The 15,700-nt window shown below is 36.8% G+C and overlaps 1 protein-coding gene across 4 annotated transcripts in view; it reads right to left on the bottom strand.

The window, feature by feature from the left end:
- Positions 1 to 15,700, bottom strand: part of SLC16A7 (solute carrier family 16 member 7) — a 177,621-nt gene that overhangs the window by 106,944 nt on the left and 54,977 nt on the right. The window contains exon 1 of one of the 4 annotated variants that reach the window (XM_044227712.1): positions 7,204 to 7,222. The exons of 2 other annotated variants lie outside the window; for them this stretch is intronic. The gene's annotated coding sequence lies outside the window, so the exon portion shown is untranslated. Of the gene's footprint in view, positions 1 to 3,914; positions 3,981 to 7,203; positions 7,223 to 15,700 lie in introns of those variants that run through there. One more of the 4 variants, XM_044227709.1, reaches the window with a different exon arrangement.

Below are 15,700 nucleotides of genomic sequence, written 5' to 3'. Positions count from 1 at the left end.
TATTGGGTTAGATGGGAGAGAGAAAAATGCATGAGACATGGATTCAGGTCTCCAAGAACTTCTAAGAAACCTATATCACACTGAGAATAAGTAATAAAAGAAGGAATGAAGGCCGAAGAAGCAAAAGATAATTTCCCTAGAAAACTGCCAAATTCCCAGTCAACTTTTATTGTGGGGGAAGAGGTGACCACAAAGAACAAATCACTTTGCAAAAAAAGAAAAAAAAAGTGCTTCTCGTATCCTTTTTCCTATACTTCCTATCTGTGTTGGTTAATTTTCTTTACCAACCTGGCTAGGCTATGGTGTCAGTTGTTGGGTCAAATAGTCTAGATAACTGCTGTGAAGGTATATTTTGTAGATGTAATTGACTTTACGTGAAGAAAAGTTACCCTTCACACCATGGGTGGCCCTCATCCAATCAGCTGAAAGCAAAACCTGAGGTTTCCCAAAGAAGAAAGAATTCTGCCTCAAAACCGTAACCTAGAAATTCATCCTGAGTTGCTAGCCTGCTGGCTGACCCTATGAATTCTGGACTCAAGACTGAAACATCAACTCTTACATGAATTTCTAGCCTGCTAGCCTGCTCTGCAGATTTCAGACTTGCCAGGCCCTGTAACTGCATAAGCCAAGTCCTTAAAATAAATCTTTCGGTTTTGTTTCTCTATAGATCCCCGACTGATACAGAGGACAGAGGAGGGAGCCACAAATAATTGTTCTCAAGCCTTGAAACTTAATGGAACTTGTTCTGCTAAGTGTAAACTTGCTTTAGACAATGGTCTTGCTTTAGACAAGACATTGGTCTTGCTTTAGACCAATGACCCTTTTTTCTTTACAATTTCTCCCATTTTGAAGAAGAGTATCTATTCTTTACCTGTCCTACTATTTTATCTTGGAAGCAGATAACTCACTTTCTGAACTTCACAGGTCCACTAAATGGAGAGGAATTTTGCTCCTGAGGGCAAATACCCCACCCTTGAACTGATTTTCATAGAATTTGGACTTCAAATGGATGCTAGAATGGCTAAGACTTCAGAGGATATTGGGATGGAGTGAATGCATTTTTTTACGTGGGAAGAACCTGACTTTGGGAAGGATCACAAGTAGACTGTTATGGATTGAACTGTGTCCCTACTTTTTTTTTTTTTTTTTTAAAGTACATTAAGTCCTAACCTCCAATACCTCATAATGTGCCCTTATTTGGAAATAGGGCCAATGCTGATATAGTTAAGATAAGGTTGTGCTAAAGTAGGCTGAACTCCTAATCCAGTAGAACACTAAGAAGTAGGCCAGGTGAAGACAGAGAAACACAGACAGAATGTCATGTGAAGAAGACCCTGAGGCTGTCCCCTGAAGAGGAAAGGACAGATCCTCTCCTAAAAGCTTCCAAGAAAGCACAGAGGAGTCAAAGCTCTGATTTCAGACTTCAGGTCTCCAGAACTGTGAGAGAATGAATTTCTGCGGTTTTTAGCCTCCTAGTCTATGGAACTTTGTTATGGCAGCCCCAGAAAGTGCTCAATAAGGACTTACAGTCTACCAGGTAAAGTTTTGTATAAATTCACATGATTCTCCTGCTAAACAAGTGAAGGAACACTATTATTGTTGTTATTACCCCCATTTATAACTCACTTAACAGAGGCCCTTATAGGTTATGTGATGTACCCATGATGGGCAAAGAAAGTTAATGTGATACTGAGGCTTTGAGCGATGTTTCCCAACACCTATGCTTTACAGCACTGAAAGTACTGGTCCTTCCTGCTTCTCTTTTGAGAGATGTGCTGTGTGTCTGCATGTGTGTGTGCAAGCTCACAGGCACCATCTATAGGTAACTGCCAAAGAACCTCAGTGGATTTTTCATGGAGTACATGTGATTATGAGCCAAAAAAACAGAGACACTTTTTGATGGCAACTTGATTTGCATATTCCCGAAGAAAAACTGAGAAGTAGGTAACTATCCAATGGACACAGTGAATTAGAACAGCACCTACATATTAATATATGCAAGCCCAGCTCTGAATATTTAATAACAAAAGATGAATAGGAGAGTCTACTAAAACCATGCAAGAAATCTATCCATATTCCCCTTTAAAAAAACCACTGCCTTAATTAAACTTAATTTTTTAAATCGTCATACATCAAATAATTGTTTTATCACTGGATGGCATGCAGACTGTTTCAAAATTTAAATGAAGACAATTTATATTTGGATATTTTTATTTTACTCATTTCTACATTTCTTTAATTAGTGAAACTAAAGCCACTTAAACATTAAGTTACAAATTATGTAGGCATGATTTTAGTGTGTATCAAACCAAGTATTGGCAACACTCTCTTCTCCAACCTTGAGAACTTAAATATACCTAAGCAAGTCCATATACAGAAAGAAGAATGGGACTATATGCACTATAATAAATGGACACACAAATTTTAGGAAAGCCAAGGGTGAATCTGGAAAATTCACTAGAAAATTATGCCTTAAATGACAGTGCTTACTTAGGTACACTTCCAAATAAAAACGTATTAAGGCATAAAATATTTCCTGTTCAAAAACAGTAGGAACACTGACTGATAAACCATTAACTCTATTGTTCTGCAGTAAATAGAGACTTTGGTTTTAGTCCCAGCTATTTAGTCCCAATAGTTGTAATTTTCCCTCTCTGGACTCAGCTCCTTGTATATAAGGTGATGTTCTTTAAGGTTCCTACTAGCTCCAAAGTTCAACCGCAAAACCAGTGGTCATTGAATTATATCTAATTGCAGTTCAAAAGAAATGGAAATGGAAAACTACAATAATAAAATTTAGCTTTTAATATTTACTCATCTTTATCACTTGACTCTCAATACAACCTATAAAGCAGGTTTTCTTGGCCTGGAATATTTGTTGAATTAAGATAACAATGGCCAGACACTTTAGAAAAAAACAGGACTCTCTACATAAATTCTTCTAATTTTTGGCAACATCCCTCCTTGAGAACTCAATGCAGAATATGAATACTCTGTAAATGTATAAAGTAAATATGTTTATTTTTAGAAACCAGCTTTGAAAACTACACAATTTAGTAAGCAATGTCTTTAAATACATCTAAACTATATAGATAGCATCATTTGCAATGTAACTATCAATAACTTCTTATCCTTGCCACATGCAATCCCAATCATTTGGGGAACAAATTACTTAAGCCTCATAAAAAAAATCAATTTATTTCTACAATTTTTTCAGCAAAGTACACACAGACACTTATAACACAATGATAATAAAAAATTAGGGGCGTCTGGGTGGCTCTGCCGTTAACCATCTGCCTTCGGCTCAGGTCATGATCCCAGAGTACTGGGATGGAGCCCCATGTCAGGCTCCCTGCTCAGCGGGAAGCTGCTTCTCCCTCTCCCACTCCCCCTACTTTTATTCCCTCTCTCAATGTGTCTCTGTCAAATAAATAAATAGAATCTTTAAAAAAAATAAGAAAAATTAATTATCTTTGACACTGTTGTATAATATCCGATAAAAATGAAACTTTAGTGATTAAAGATTATGTAATCTTCAAAATGTCAGTGTTAAGCAAACTTTAGAACCTTCCTTACTAATGAATACTTGGCAGGCTACATTATATACCATATTATTTTAAGCAATTATGATTAATACATCTTTCAGCCAAGAGGTTTAAGAATGACTAGTTTTAGAAAAAACATTTAAAAATCCTATTTTCTTAAAGCAAACACAGAATACCTCATTAGCCTTAACTCCATACAACTCAAAAAGCAAAATCTTTAGAGAAGGACTAGTCAACATTTATAGTTTTTCATTATTCTTTCATTAAGCCTAGAACATGAAATCAATTGATATTATGATGAAAAACTCACATGTCTATAATCTAAAGACTAGCCTAACATGGGTACAATTTGTATAATTTAAAAGTTACCTGAATAGAGAACAGGAGTTTTCCACTTTTCTCAGGGCTCAGAGCTGAGAACTGAGGCAACTGATCATTAACTTTTAGCCAGAAGCAAACTTGCACACATACCTCAAGAGACTATCTGCTTTTCCCTACCCTCTCTTTCTTCTCTCAAATAGGGGAAAGGTAGCCCTCTCTTTTCTTGAACATGCTTTGACAGGCACAATGAGTTCATACTTTTCAGAGTGTAAAGTTAAGTTGACTTAAATTACAACCTGGGTCAAAGAAGATAACCAAGTGTCAATTTGAACTGCTAAATTTAATCTTCTAATTCTTTTTCTCTGAGTTGATATCATGTAAAATCCACATTTTCAAGGGTATTTACCACCATGTGATTTCATATTACGTCTAGAACACACTGCAAATTCCTATAATATATAAATTAACGTGCCAGTGAATCTTCACTGAATCTAGGACTAGATAATTCTTATCTAGAACTAGATAAGGTATGAGCAATAATAAAGAGGCCAAGGTCAGGGGTACCTGGATGGCTCAGTTAGTTCAGTGTCTACCTTCCGCTCAGGTCATGATCCTGGGGCCCTGGGATCAAGCCCTGGAAGCCCTGGCTGGAGCCCTATGTCTGGCTCCCCTCTCCGCGGGTACTCTGCTTGTCCCTCTTCCTCTACCCCTCCCCCTCCCACCAACCTCCACTTTCTGCTCAGGCTCACTCACATGCTCTCTCTCTAATAAATAAAATATCTTAAAAAAAAAAGAAAAAAAAAAAAAGAGGCCATTTAGCTTTTGTTACCTAATTATAAACACACTCTTTTTTCGAACAGTCATTCTGTAAATGCACCATGCCCTCCGTCAGAAAAGCTCCTCAACTAAGAGTATAACAGTGATTCTGATGGTAGGTCAGTGTTGCCATCTTTGTATTGAAGAAATTACACTAGGCTTTGGAGAAATAAAGAGCTGTCATTTACTGGGTGTTTCTCATCTGCTAGGCAGCATTTTTCCAAACAATTTATATCCACGACCTGATTCTCTAAACCATATAATAGAGACATTATATACATACTTATGAGGACAATGAAGCTCACAGTTTTGATTACTCCTATGTAAGGCCATTTGGTTGATAAATAATGGGTCCTGGATTAGAATTCCAGTTTGTATCCAAATCCCTTTTCCTCTCCACTGAACAGGAGGCTATCTTATCCATGGTCAGCGGGTGAAGGGAATTTGATTCTCCAAGTAAGAGATGTCATTATTGAGACCTAGGCACTAAGGAATAGCTACATGTACAATACGTTGCCCAAATATTTTATTCATTTAGTTAGTTTACTTTAAGTAGGCTCCACACCTAGCATGGAGCCCAACACAGAGCTTGAACTCAGAACCCTGAGATCAAGACCTTAGCTAAGATCAAGACCTGAGCTAACATCAGGAGTCAGACACTTAACTGACTGAGTCACCCAGGAGCCCTTAAATATTTTAATAGGCTGAATTTCTAAATGCATATTCTGTTACAATAACCAAGTAATAACATAATCTCTGGATATTTCCTCTAATTTATTTAATGAAATAGAACAAATGCCTTTACATAATATGGCATTTGATATTTTTCTGTCTCCTTCATTAAAATTAAGTTCAAAAAATAAAATAGTTAAGAAATTTTACTTAATACAAAATTAGATATACAGTGAAGCTGTAATACTCTGAACAAATTGCACTATGGATTTCACAATTATGTGGTATATCTGATGATCAAAAGCAGAGTGTATCTTTACAGTCAACTTGTCAAATACCTTTATTCCAACACAGCAAAGTTTTTAATAACTAGCAAATGTTCAATTATATTTATTTGGGGTAAAATTACCTGATGTGATATAGGTGACCAATCAATAATAACTTCATTTTGTACTCTGTAGATATATGTCAAAGTAGATTATTTTTCAAAACAGTGGATGAATAAAATTTCAACAAAATCATGTGCTTTATCAACAGTGTTTATATACTACAAATATGACAATAAGACTCAGTTTTGTGCAAAGAAATGATTATTAACTTTGTTAAGTAAGCATGCTGTTAATTATGAGAATGCTACATTTAAAAAGCTCTTAAAGGTGTAATTAATATTTTCCACTTAATATTTCTAAATACTAAGTTAAACAAAATGAGAAACATAAACACATATCTAAGTTTGATTTGTAAAAATTACATAATCAAGAAAGTAACTTAACATAAGGTCTAGAAAGATTAGAGTTGGAAGAAGGCTGTACAGTATATTTTGTACTTATTTCATATGATTTTGCTTACTGTTATCACAATATTAAATCCTTGAAAAATTACTATCCAAGTGACAGAACCCATGGTCTGATGACTAATAGAGTCCATCAGAAAGCTTTAAAGAGCTCTTAATTATAAATAACATATTTGCTTTCTCAATGTAGAATTTATTTTTCTTCATATAAGCTATTTCTCCTACTAAGTTATTTTATCATCTTAAATACACATTTTTAGCAGAGCTACCAAAAAGCCAAAATTACTTAATTTAAATCATTGTTTGCTGAAGTAGAAAAATTGGCAAATAAAACTAATTGGCTTTAATACGCAACTTCGGACACCTACGTAATCACAGTAAAACGTTCAACATTTGACTCTTTTTTTAAATGAGAGATGTATCTTAGTGAAAGCACAGAGAAATCATGTTCTTAAAGCTGAACAACTAAGTTCTGTGGGGTGTGACATAGATACAGACAGTCGTAGTTGCTCCATAAGCCTTTGAGAAAAGAAAAGCCACGTGCAAAACAGACTTGTTTGTCCTGTGCCCTGGGGAGAAAAATGGCTGAAGGTGACTAACCTTTGCCAAGGTTACAAATTCTCAAGAGCAATTTCAAAATATGATAATGTGAGACTTTTTTTTTAAATTCCAGTTTCTAGAATTCTTCAATAATGTGGGGACAGTAGAGAGAGGAAATATAGTCTCAGGGGAAAACCTTGATGAATAGCATGTGTGCTCTTGGAACAGGTTATTAATTCTGCATTTGAAACATGACAATAAGTTCTTGGCAATGAATTTGTTTATAGCATTATTCCCAAGTTCCATGCAGCATTTGTACATTTCCCTTGTGAGATTTGATGTTTTGTGTGTTATGACTAAGGAGTGAAAACTGAATTAATGTGGAAAGTCCAAGTTTGTCATCCGAATAAAATGTGTAAGAAATTCCAGAGCAGAAAGTTCAGGTATATACTTAGGGTTAGAAAAGCAGGGAGCTAGTCAGAAGGCAAACAAAAATAAAAACAATGAATCAAATACCTCCTAAACATGATAAGAATCTTCTAATGGATCCCTTTTCTCATCTGAATAAAACTTTTTTTCTTCTTCTTTTCCTGGAAAGAGTACATAACCTGAATACTCATTTTGAGTGTGATCAATCAATTGATTGTGATCCTATTATTTTCTGAATTCCAGAATTATAATAGAGATTTAAAAAGCACATAACAGAAGAAAACAATCCTGAGTTAATTATCCCTCAGAGTTACAAGGTAAAAAGGAATTTTTTTTTAACCTTGATAAGCATAAAAGAGAAAAAGTCTTCAGTTAAATCTGCTTTCATAGAATGATTCCTTTACAGTTTCAGTATGCCACAGAAAAATATAATGGGAGCAACATGGTCCTAAACACAAAATATACAAGTATTCTCCATTTCAACAGACGTCCCTCTTTTTGTTGACAACAGTGTTTCACTAGTTTAAGAGAAGTATTGGAAGAGTGATTTGGGTACATGGTTCCCTCTTTGACTGTCATCCGGTCAACAGACGATGCTACCATATTCAGCCAGTCTAGAAACATGTTCAGAGAGGGAGTGCTTTTTTTTTTTTAATGTTTTAAAATTTTTTACTTAAATTGAGTTCAGTTAACACATAGTGCATTATTGGTTTCAGAGGCAGAATTTAGTGATTCATCATTTGCATATAACACCTAGTGCTCATTCCATCAAGTGCCCTCCTTTTTTTTTTTTTTTTGATATTTAAACTTTATTTTATTTTTTCAGTGTTCCAAGATTCATCATTTATGTATCACACCCAGTGCTCCATGCAATACGTGCCCTCCTTAATACCCACCACCAGGCTCACCCAACCCCTCACCCCGTCCCCTCCAAAACCTTCAGTTTATTTTTCAGAGAGGGAGTGCTTTAAAAATATCTTTCCAGCCCGGAGCCTTTGATTCCACTCTCTGCCATTCCCCTCAGCATGCACTGGGACCTCGGGGCTTTCTAGTAAATATACCAGCATTCTGCCAGGGACTTAGCTCAAAGTCTCCAAATCAGCAATACTGTCTCCCTTTCTCTATCTGCCACAAGGACTCAAATCTATCTCCTTTTCTTCTTTCTCACAAGAACCATTTAATTTCAAAAAATCTGGTAGCTTTCCAATTGTTATCCCAGCATCCAACCTCTCTATTTGAGTAAAGCCTCAGTATCTTTTTCTAAATTATATAGCTAATGTAAGCTCAGACCATGACACACTCCTCGTCAAAATTGGTCAGTAACTCCCCGCCCCGCCTTCCCAACACTGACAAACCACAGCCATCTATATGCATGCATACACACACACACACACACACACACACTCACACACACACATACCTGGGGGACAGGTTATAAAATAATATGATCAAGTGTGTAGTCTTCATCTATTATTATAGCCAATAATACTAACACTGGTGTTTTAATGTGCCATTAGTAAATTAGAAGCCATTAATTCTCTTGGTCTTTAAAAATACTTACAAGGCCTTAGTCATTAACAAGATATGAATAAATGGAGTTTAAGGCAACATTCCATCTACTGGCCCAGTTATACCTCACCAGGTATGAAATTCTTTCACACCTCAAAATAAGTTGTTTTTTTTTTTTTTAAGATTTTATTTATTTATCAGAGAGAGAGAGAGGGAGAGAGCGAGCACAGGCAGAGTGGCAGGCAGAGGCAGAGACAGAGGGAGAAGCAGGCTCCCTGCCGAGCAAGGAGCCCGATGTGGGACTCGATCCCAGGACATTGGGATCATGACCCGAGCCGAAAGCAGCTACTTAACCAACTGAGCCACCCAGGCATCCCAAAATAAGTTTTTATATTTAGTAAAAGTTAATAAAAACCTTTAATTTTTTAAATTTTATTTCATTTTTTAAAGATTTTATTTTTAAGTAATCTCTATACCCAGCACGGGGCTTGAACTCACAACCCTGAGATCAAGAGTCACATGCTCTACTGACTGGATCAGCCAGGCGCCCCTTAAATTATTTTAAAGAGAAGTATAAAACCTTCAAATGCAGATCCAATGGAATATAAATAAGAAAAGTATAATGGCTATGACCCAAAAAGACCAGAAATAAAGGCTGGAGAGGATATGGAGAATAGGGAACCCTAGTGTACTGCTAGTGGGAATGTAAACTCGTACAGCCACCGGGGAAAACATTATGGGGGTTTCTCTAAAATTAAAAATAGAACTACCAAGTGATTCAGCAGTCCCACTTCTATGAATATATATACCTGAAGATATCACTATCTTGAAGAGATATCCATGCTCTTATGTTCACTGCAGCATTATTTATGATAGTCAATAAATGGAAACAACATAAGTGTCCATCAATGGAAGAATGGAAAAAGAAAATATGATATGTGCATGTGCAGAGAGGCACACAGACACACACACACACACAGACACACACACACACAGACACACACACACAGACACACACACACTCTGGAATATTAGTCATCCATGAAAAGATTGAAATTCAGGCTTTTTTGATAGCATAGAGGGACCTTGAGGGCATTATGCTAACTAATTCAGACAGAGAAAGACAAATAGGTATGATTTCATGTATATGTAGAATCTAAAAACATCGACCTAAGGGAGACAGTAGAATGGTGGAGGGCTGGAGGTGGGGGAAATGAGGGGATATTGATTAAATGATACAAATTTTCAGTTATAAGATGAATACTTTTGGGGATGTGAGGACAGCACGGTGACTATAGTTGACAATACCACATTGTACACTTGAAAGTTGCTAGAATAGAGCTGTAATTGTTCTCACCATAACAAGAAGGCGCATTCATCAACCTTATTGTGATAATAACTTCACAATATATATCGGTATCAAATCAACACACTGTACACCTTATACAATGTTCCATATATCAACTATATCACAAGAGAGGTCGGGAAAAAAAGAAAAGTAATGTAAAGTCATATGGTGAAGGCAGTTTATAGGAGTTATAACTAAGTTAATAAAAATCACATGGTTTCAATTTTTTTATTCCTCTCTGGTTTCCCTGTGTGGACTCAACTTTTCCTGGTGTGTCCCTGAGCAGCAGAGCACAGGGACCTTCTTTGCCTTCAGCTGGCCTTGTGAGACAGGTCCCAGTCAACTCACTAGGTTTCAACTGTCTGGGGAACCAGCAATTTCTATTTCCTACCACGGTGCAGCATAGCTCCTTGCTGTCCTTCTCCACACTATTTTAAAGGATTCTTTAAAAATAAATGTTTGATTTCATGTTAGAAAGTTTGGGTTCAGACATATACTCTACTTTCTAGATTGAACAAATTAACCTCTCTGATTCTCGGGCTTCTCACCTACCCACTTGTTTCCTATTTCCTTATGGAGATACTCCTGGTAAAATAACACTTCAGTTCATTCCCCATGTGATGGGTGAATTTAGAAGAAGAAGAAAAAAAAAAAAACTAAGCAAGTTTAGTACAGACATTTCTGTATGTACTTTCCTACAGAGGACGGACATTCTGGTTTGGTCTATACGATGTGATAATTTTACTAGGGCAAGTTCTGTTCCCTACAAAGGAAATGCCTCTATCTTAGAAGTAAGTGCAAAAAGAAACCCCATTTGATGACATATACAAGCCACATTCTCTAGGTTAGCATCATTTTTTAAGAATTAAATAGATGAGTCAAAAGGACCTGCTGAATCTATTTTCCCTTTGTATTAATCAGTTTAACCAACATTTGGTGAGCAGCTAACATACAAAAGCTATTGTGTTATGAACAGTAGGGATGCCTAGATAAATAAGACAAGCTCTCTTTTCTCAGTTAGTCACTCTTCCATGATGGAAGACAGATTAATATATAGTTAACAAGCCTGAATTATTAAAGCTAAAATAGATATATAAAGGATTAAGAGTAGTCACATAGTGTAGTTCTTGTATAATTTAACTCATTGCTACATACATTCACATACACTAAAGGAAGAACCAAAATTGTAAAACTACCTACTCAAGGTATCTGCCATAACATCAGAAAGCTGTTAAGAAATGTTAGGATTTGGGACACCTGTGTAGCTCAGTTTGGTTAAACAGCTGCCTTAGGCTCAGGTCATGATCGCAGCGTCCTGGAATCGAGTCCTACGTCAGGCTCCTTCCTCGGCGGCAAGCCTGCTTCTCCCTCTGCCTCTGCCTGCCTCTCTGCCTGCCTGTACTCGCTCTGCCTGTCTGACAAATAAATAAATAAAATCTTAAAAAAAAAAAAGAAAGAAAGAAATGTTAGGATTCGATAATCAGAACAACATCATAGAAATGTATTCCCCTGTATCTGAAACGGACAGATTCATTACTAGCCAGCTTTTCCTTGGACCATCATTAGCAAATGTGACTGAGTTGTTCATAGCAGGAACCCACAGTTCATGACTTCCAGACCCTAATTTGAATGGAGAAGACTAAATACTTAATTGAAAATTTTCCCTAGGTTCAAAACACTTGCAAGAGTATATAAATCTGGACCTTCTGCCTGAAAGAAAAGCCCAATTATTGGTCATCACCATTGACTCAACCCACAGAATCCAGTTTGTATAAAGAACATGAGGAGAGTGAGGGCTTAGCGGAATGTCTAACAGAGAAAATATTGTCAGGCCTGCTCAGTTTACCTCCTTACTGATTTCTTGATGTGGTTTCAAGGTACAAAGGCATATAAAAGTAAAGAAAATATGACAAGGTATTTGGTCTGAAATTTACGTGAAACCTTCCATTGACTCATTTATTCCAGTGACTTTTTGCTCAAATAATTTGTTTTTTTCCTACCACCTTCCCACTTCCCACCCACCCCACCCCCGTCAACTGATGGGTTACAGTTAAAGCAGAGGCAATAAAGAGTGATATCCTTTGTAGTTTTCATTGTTCGAAAGTTTCTCTAAGGCCACACGATCTACCTATTTCCACACAACTGAGTGCCTTGGGGACAGCCCCTCCAGATTTTCTAAGATTTTTTAGCTATAGTCAGGCAAATGAGATGCCACTTAGTGACTTGTGGAAGGAATGAGGTGTAAAATAGAGGTTGAAAGAGCTAACTAAAGGGTCCCACTAAGATGTCAAATGTATTTGAAGAAAAACAAAAATATTTAACTAAAAGCACACAATGTGTGCAAAACCACATACTTAATTGGCCTGTGATTATAGTTTTTAAGTATCCAATTGCTAGAGAAAACCTGGGGAGTTTAAAAAAAAAAAAAAAAAAGCAGAGATGTTATTCCATAAGAACAATGCATGATCACAATTTAAGAAATCACGGCATGTTCCTACTGGCCTTTGTGTGTAGATGGCCACACCAAAAGGGTAGATTTCAAATTCAACCTAACTCCACCACTAGGACTCTACTATTTCAGGGGTCACGGGTTCTTCCCCACCATATGAGGAGGGCCTTGAACAGACTTCATTCATCTGCTGACATTCAGAGGTGGGTGACATGTGTTGGCTGAATCGATTAATATATGGTGTCCTGAAATACAGTTACTATGACCAAAGTTGAAAGGCTGATCTAATATATGCTATCAGGCCTAAAGAAGACCCACCACACCACTGCCAGAAACAGACAGTGTCCCATAGACAGAAGCAGCAATTTTTACCCATCTGCTTTCGAGGCTCCTCTCTTAACAGTCTTAACAGAATGTTTTTGAAAATTCAACATTCAGACTAGCTGTTTCTCACTTGTAAAGTACTTTTTTTAATTGAGGACCTCTTTTTACAGGGTGCTGCATACTTTTCCTAGAACCAAAAAATATGTATGCTTCAACAGTGGCATCCAAACAAACCTAAAGACTTACAATACGACAGATAAAATAGAAATACAAATGAATTAAATGAAGTGATTATAAAATGTGCAAAATTTGCTCCAACCACATGTTAGTGATAAAGAGAACAGACAAGCTAGAGAGTTACTTAAAAGTGCAAGAGTTTTTAAAAATTACCTTAAATAGAAAATTTGAAGTTGTCAGAATTTAGCTGCATTAAAATGCCTCTACCCCAAAGGCATTCACCTTGAAGTTTTGGACACTTTCCTGACTATACTTGAAAATAAAGTATGACTCTATAGAGAGTACAATATTTTAGGAATAAAAGTAATAATAATAGCAGCTAATACTTATACAGCCTCTACTGTGTGTCGAGTACCCTTCTAAGTACTTAATATAAATTAACAAAGTTAATTTTCACAATGGCCTTATGAAAAAGATACTTTTTACTCTTCTCATTTCACAGATGAAAAAAGTGATACTTGGGCAGATTATAATTAGTAAGAATCAGGGCCAGGATTTGAACTCATCTAGTCAGGATCCATAATCTGTGCATTTAACTAATAAGGAGAACACAGGGACAGCCAGTCCCCTTAAGAAGCCATGTATCCCAAAGGAACCAGATGATGTATTACAACTTATCTCAATGCTCAGACGCTCAGTATGGGACAAAAAAAAAAAAAAAAAAAAAAAAAATCAAAGGAGCAAATCCACCCATGACTGACCTAAAGTCTCCCTGGCATAACTCACTCTACCCTCAGGCTTCCCATATAGTTACAAGATCAGCCTGTATTAGTTTTATATTGTTACTATAATAAACAACCACAAACCTAGTGGCATAAAATAACACAAATTTATTTATCTTATTGGTTCAGAGGTGAGAAGTCTCCCTGAGCTAAAATCAAGGTGTCAGCGGGAGGCCAAGGGGAGAATCAATTTCCTTGCCTTTTCCAGCTTCTAAAAGTCACCCTTTTCCTGTGGCTGCATTCCTCCATCTCTAAACCAGCAATGCCACCTGAAGTCCTTTTCATGCTGCCATTTCTCCTTATCAGGCCCCCTGATAAGTGATTACACTGGGTCCAGGCATATAATCAAGGATAATCTCAAGGTCATCTGATTAGCACCCTAACTTCTCCCTCACCAGGTAATATATCCATCGCGTGTGAAGAGTAGGATGTGGGAGCCATGATTCTCCCTACCACATGGACACACCATGATTTGTTCATGAACTTATGGTAGAAGACCACACAATTGGTCTAGGAACTAACTGTTCATGATAAACAGCTGACACTGTTTTGTAAATTATCACACTCCTCTAACAATACAGATAAAATAGCTAGCAATCCAAATCCAAAAGGAAATGTGGCTAGTTAAATATAATTCTGGCAAGAGTTACTGGTTATAAGAACATCTGATTTCAAATCATCTTCTTAATAACTTATAAGCCTTGATTCAGTGCTAGCATCAGTTTTCTCATACACACAGTGAGGTAGTAACACCTGACCTGCTTTACACCACGACTGTAATAAGAATCAAATTATATTAAACGATGAGTGTGGAAACTCTTTGTGGGTAAGAAAGCCTTATACAAATAACATATAAATATAAAAAAGCCAGTATATTATTTTTGTTCAAGTTATAGTTATTTTTTCAAGAGTGCCAAAAATAAATAAAAGTATGTACCTATGATGTGGGAAACAAAGGCAAAAGGAAATGTAGATAAAATTAAATGTCCTTATAACCAGCAGCCCACTGAGAAATACTTGAGGCAGGCAAAATATAATGCTTCTCCAGGAAGCTCCAATCCGTCTTGATGTTAATACCTTGCTAGATGGAAAAATAACCTTAGTTTGACAATAGCAAGGCCTCCTATATCCCTGAGTCTTATTTAGCATATGAAAATCCTTTTGGAACTTCTCTTATTTTTATTTCCTCCCAACCCCAAAGTATAGAATCAGCTACTCCTCATAATCCTGGGGCAGCATCTCTTTCTGGCCGTGGGTCCTGTACCCATGCTTTAAATAAGACCACCATTTTGGGATGCCTGGATGGCTTTGTCAGTTAAGCATCTGCCTTTGGCTCAGGTCAAGATCGCAGGCTCCTGGGATGAGTCCAGCATCATCAGGCTCCTTGCTCAGCAGGGAGCCTGCATCTCACTCTGCCTGCTGTCCCCCTGCTTGTGCACTCGCTCGCTCTCTCTCTCTCTGACAAATACATTTTTTAAAAAATCTTTTAATAAAACCACCATTTTGCACCAAAGACATCTCAAGATTTCTTTCTTGGATGTTGTCTCCAGACCCCATCACACCTCACCAAAAACATGCAATAAACTACATCACCTATAGTTGCCACATTTATTTAAAACCAGCATTCACATAATAGTAACATAATTCTTATTATTGAAATTTATTATTTATTCCCTTTAAAATATCCTTATGACAAAGGAAGGGTTAATATCCAGCTCTCTTTTACACACAGAGAAACTGAAGCTTAATCTCTTGACTGAGATCACACAGAATACAGAGTCATAGAAGGACTAAAGGCTATTAGTGCCAACTCTAAAATCCATTCTATTTTTAAAAACAGATTTAAACACCAGCCAAGTCAATATGCACGTTCACATTAAGATCCACCAATTCCACAAGCAGCATGACTTGGGTAACTAGACACACTGAGGGTGCTCACAAGTTCTGTCAGCACCAAGTCTTAGAGTTCTTTGGCTTCCAAGAGTCCCATGTCCA

The sequence above is a fragment of the Neovison vison genome, chromosome 12 (assembly GCF_020171115.1).
Source record: "Neovison vison isolate M4711 chromosome 12, ASM_NN_V1, whole genome shotgun sequence".
Taxonomy (NCBI): Eukaryota; Metazoa; Chordata; class Mammalia; order Carnivora; family Mustelidae; genus Neogale; species Neogale vison.
The sequence above is the reverse complement of the archived record's forward strand: the minus strand, read 5'-3'. Positions and strand labels throughout refer to the sequence as shown.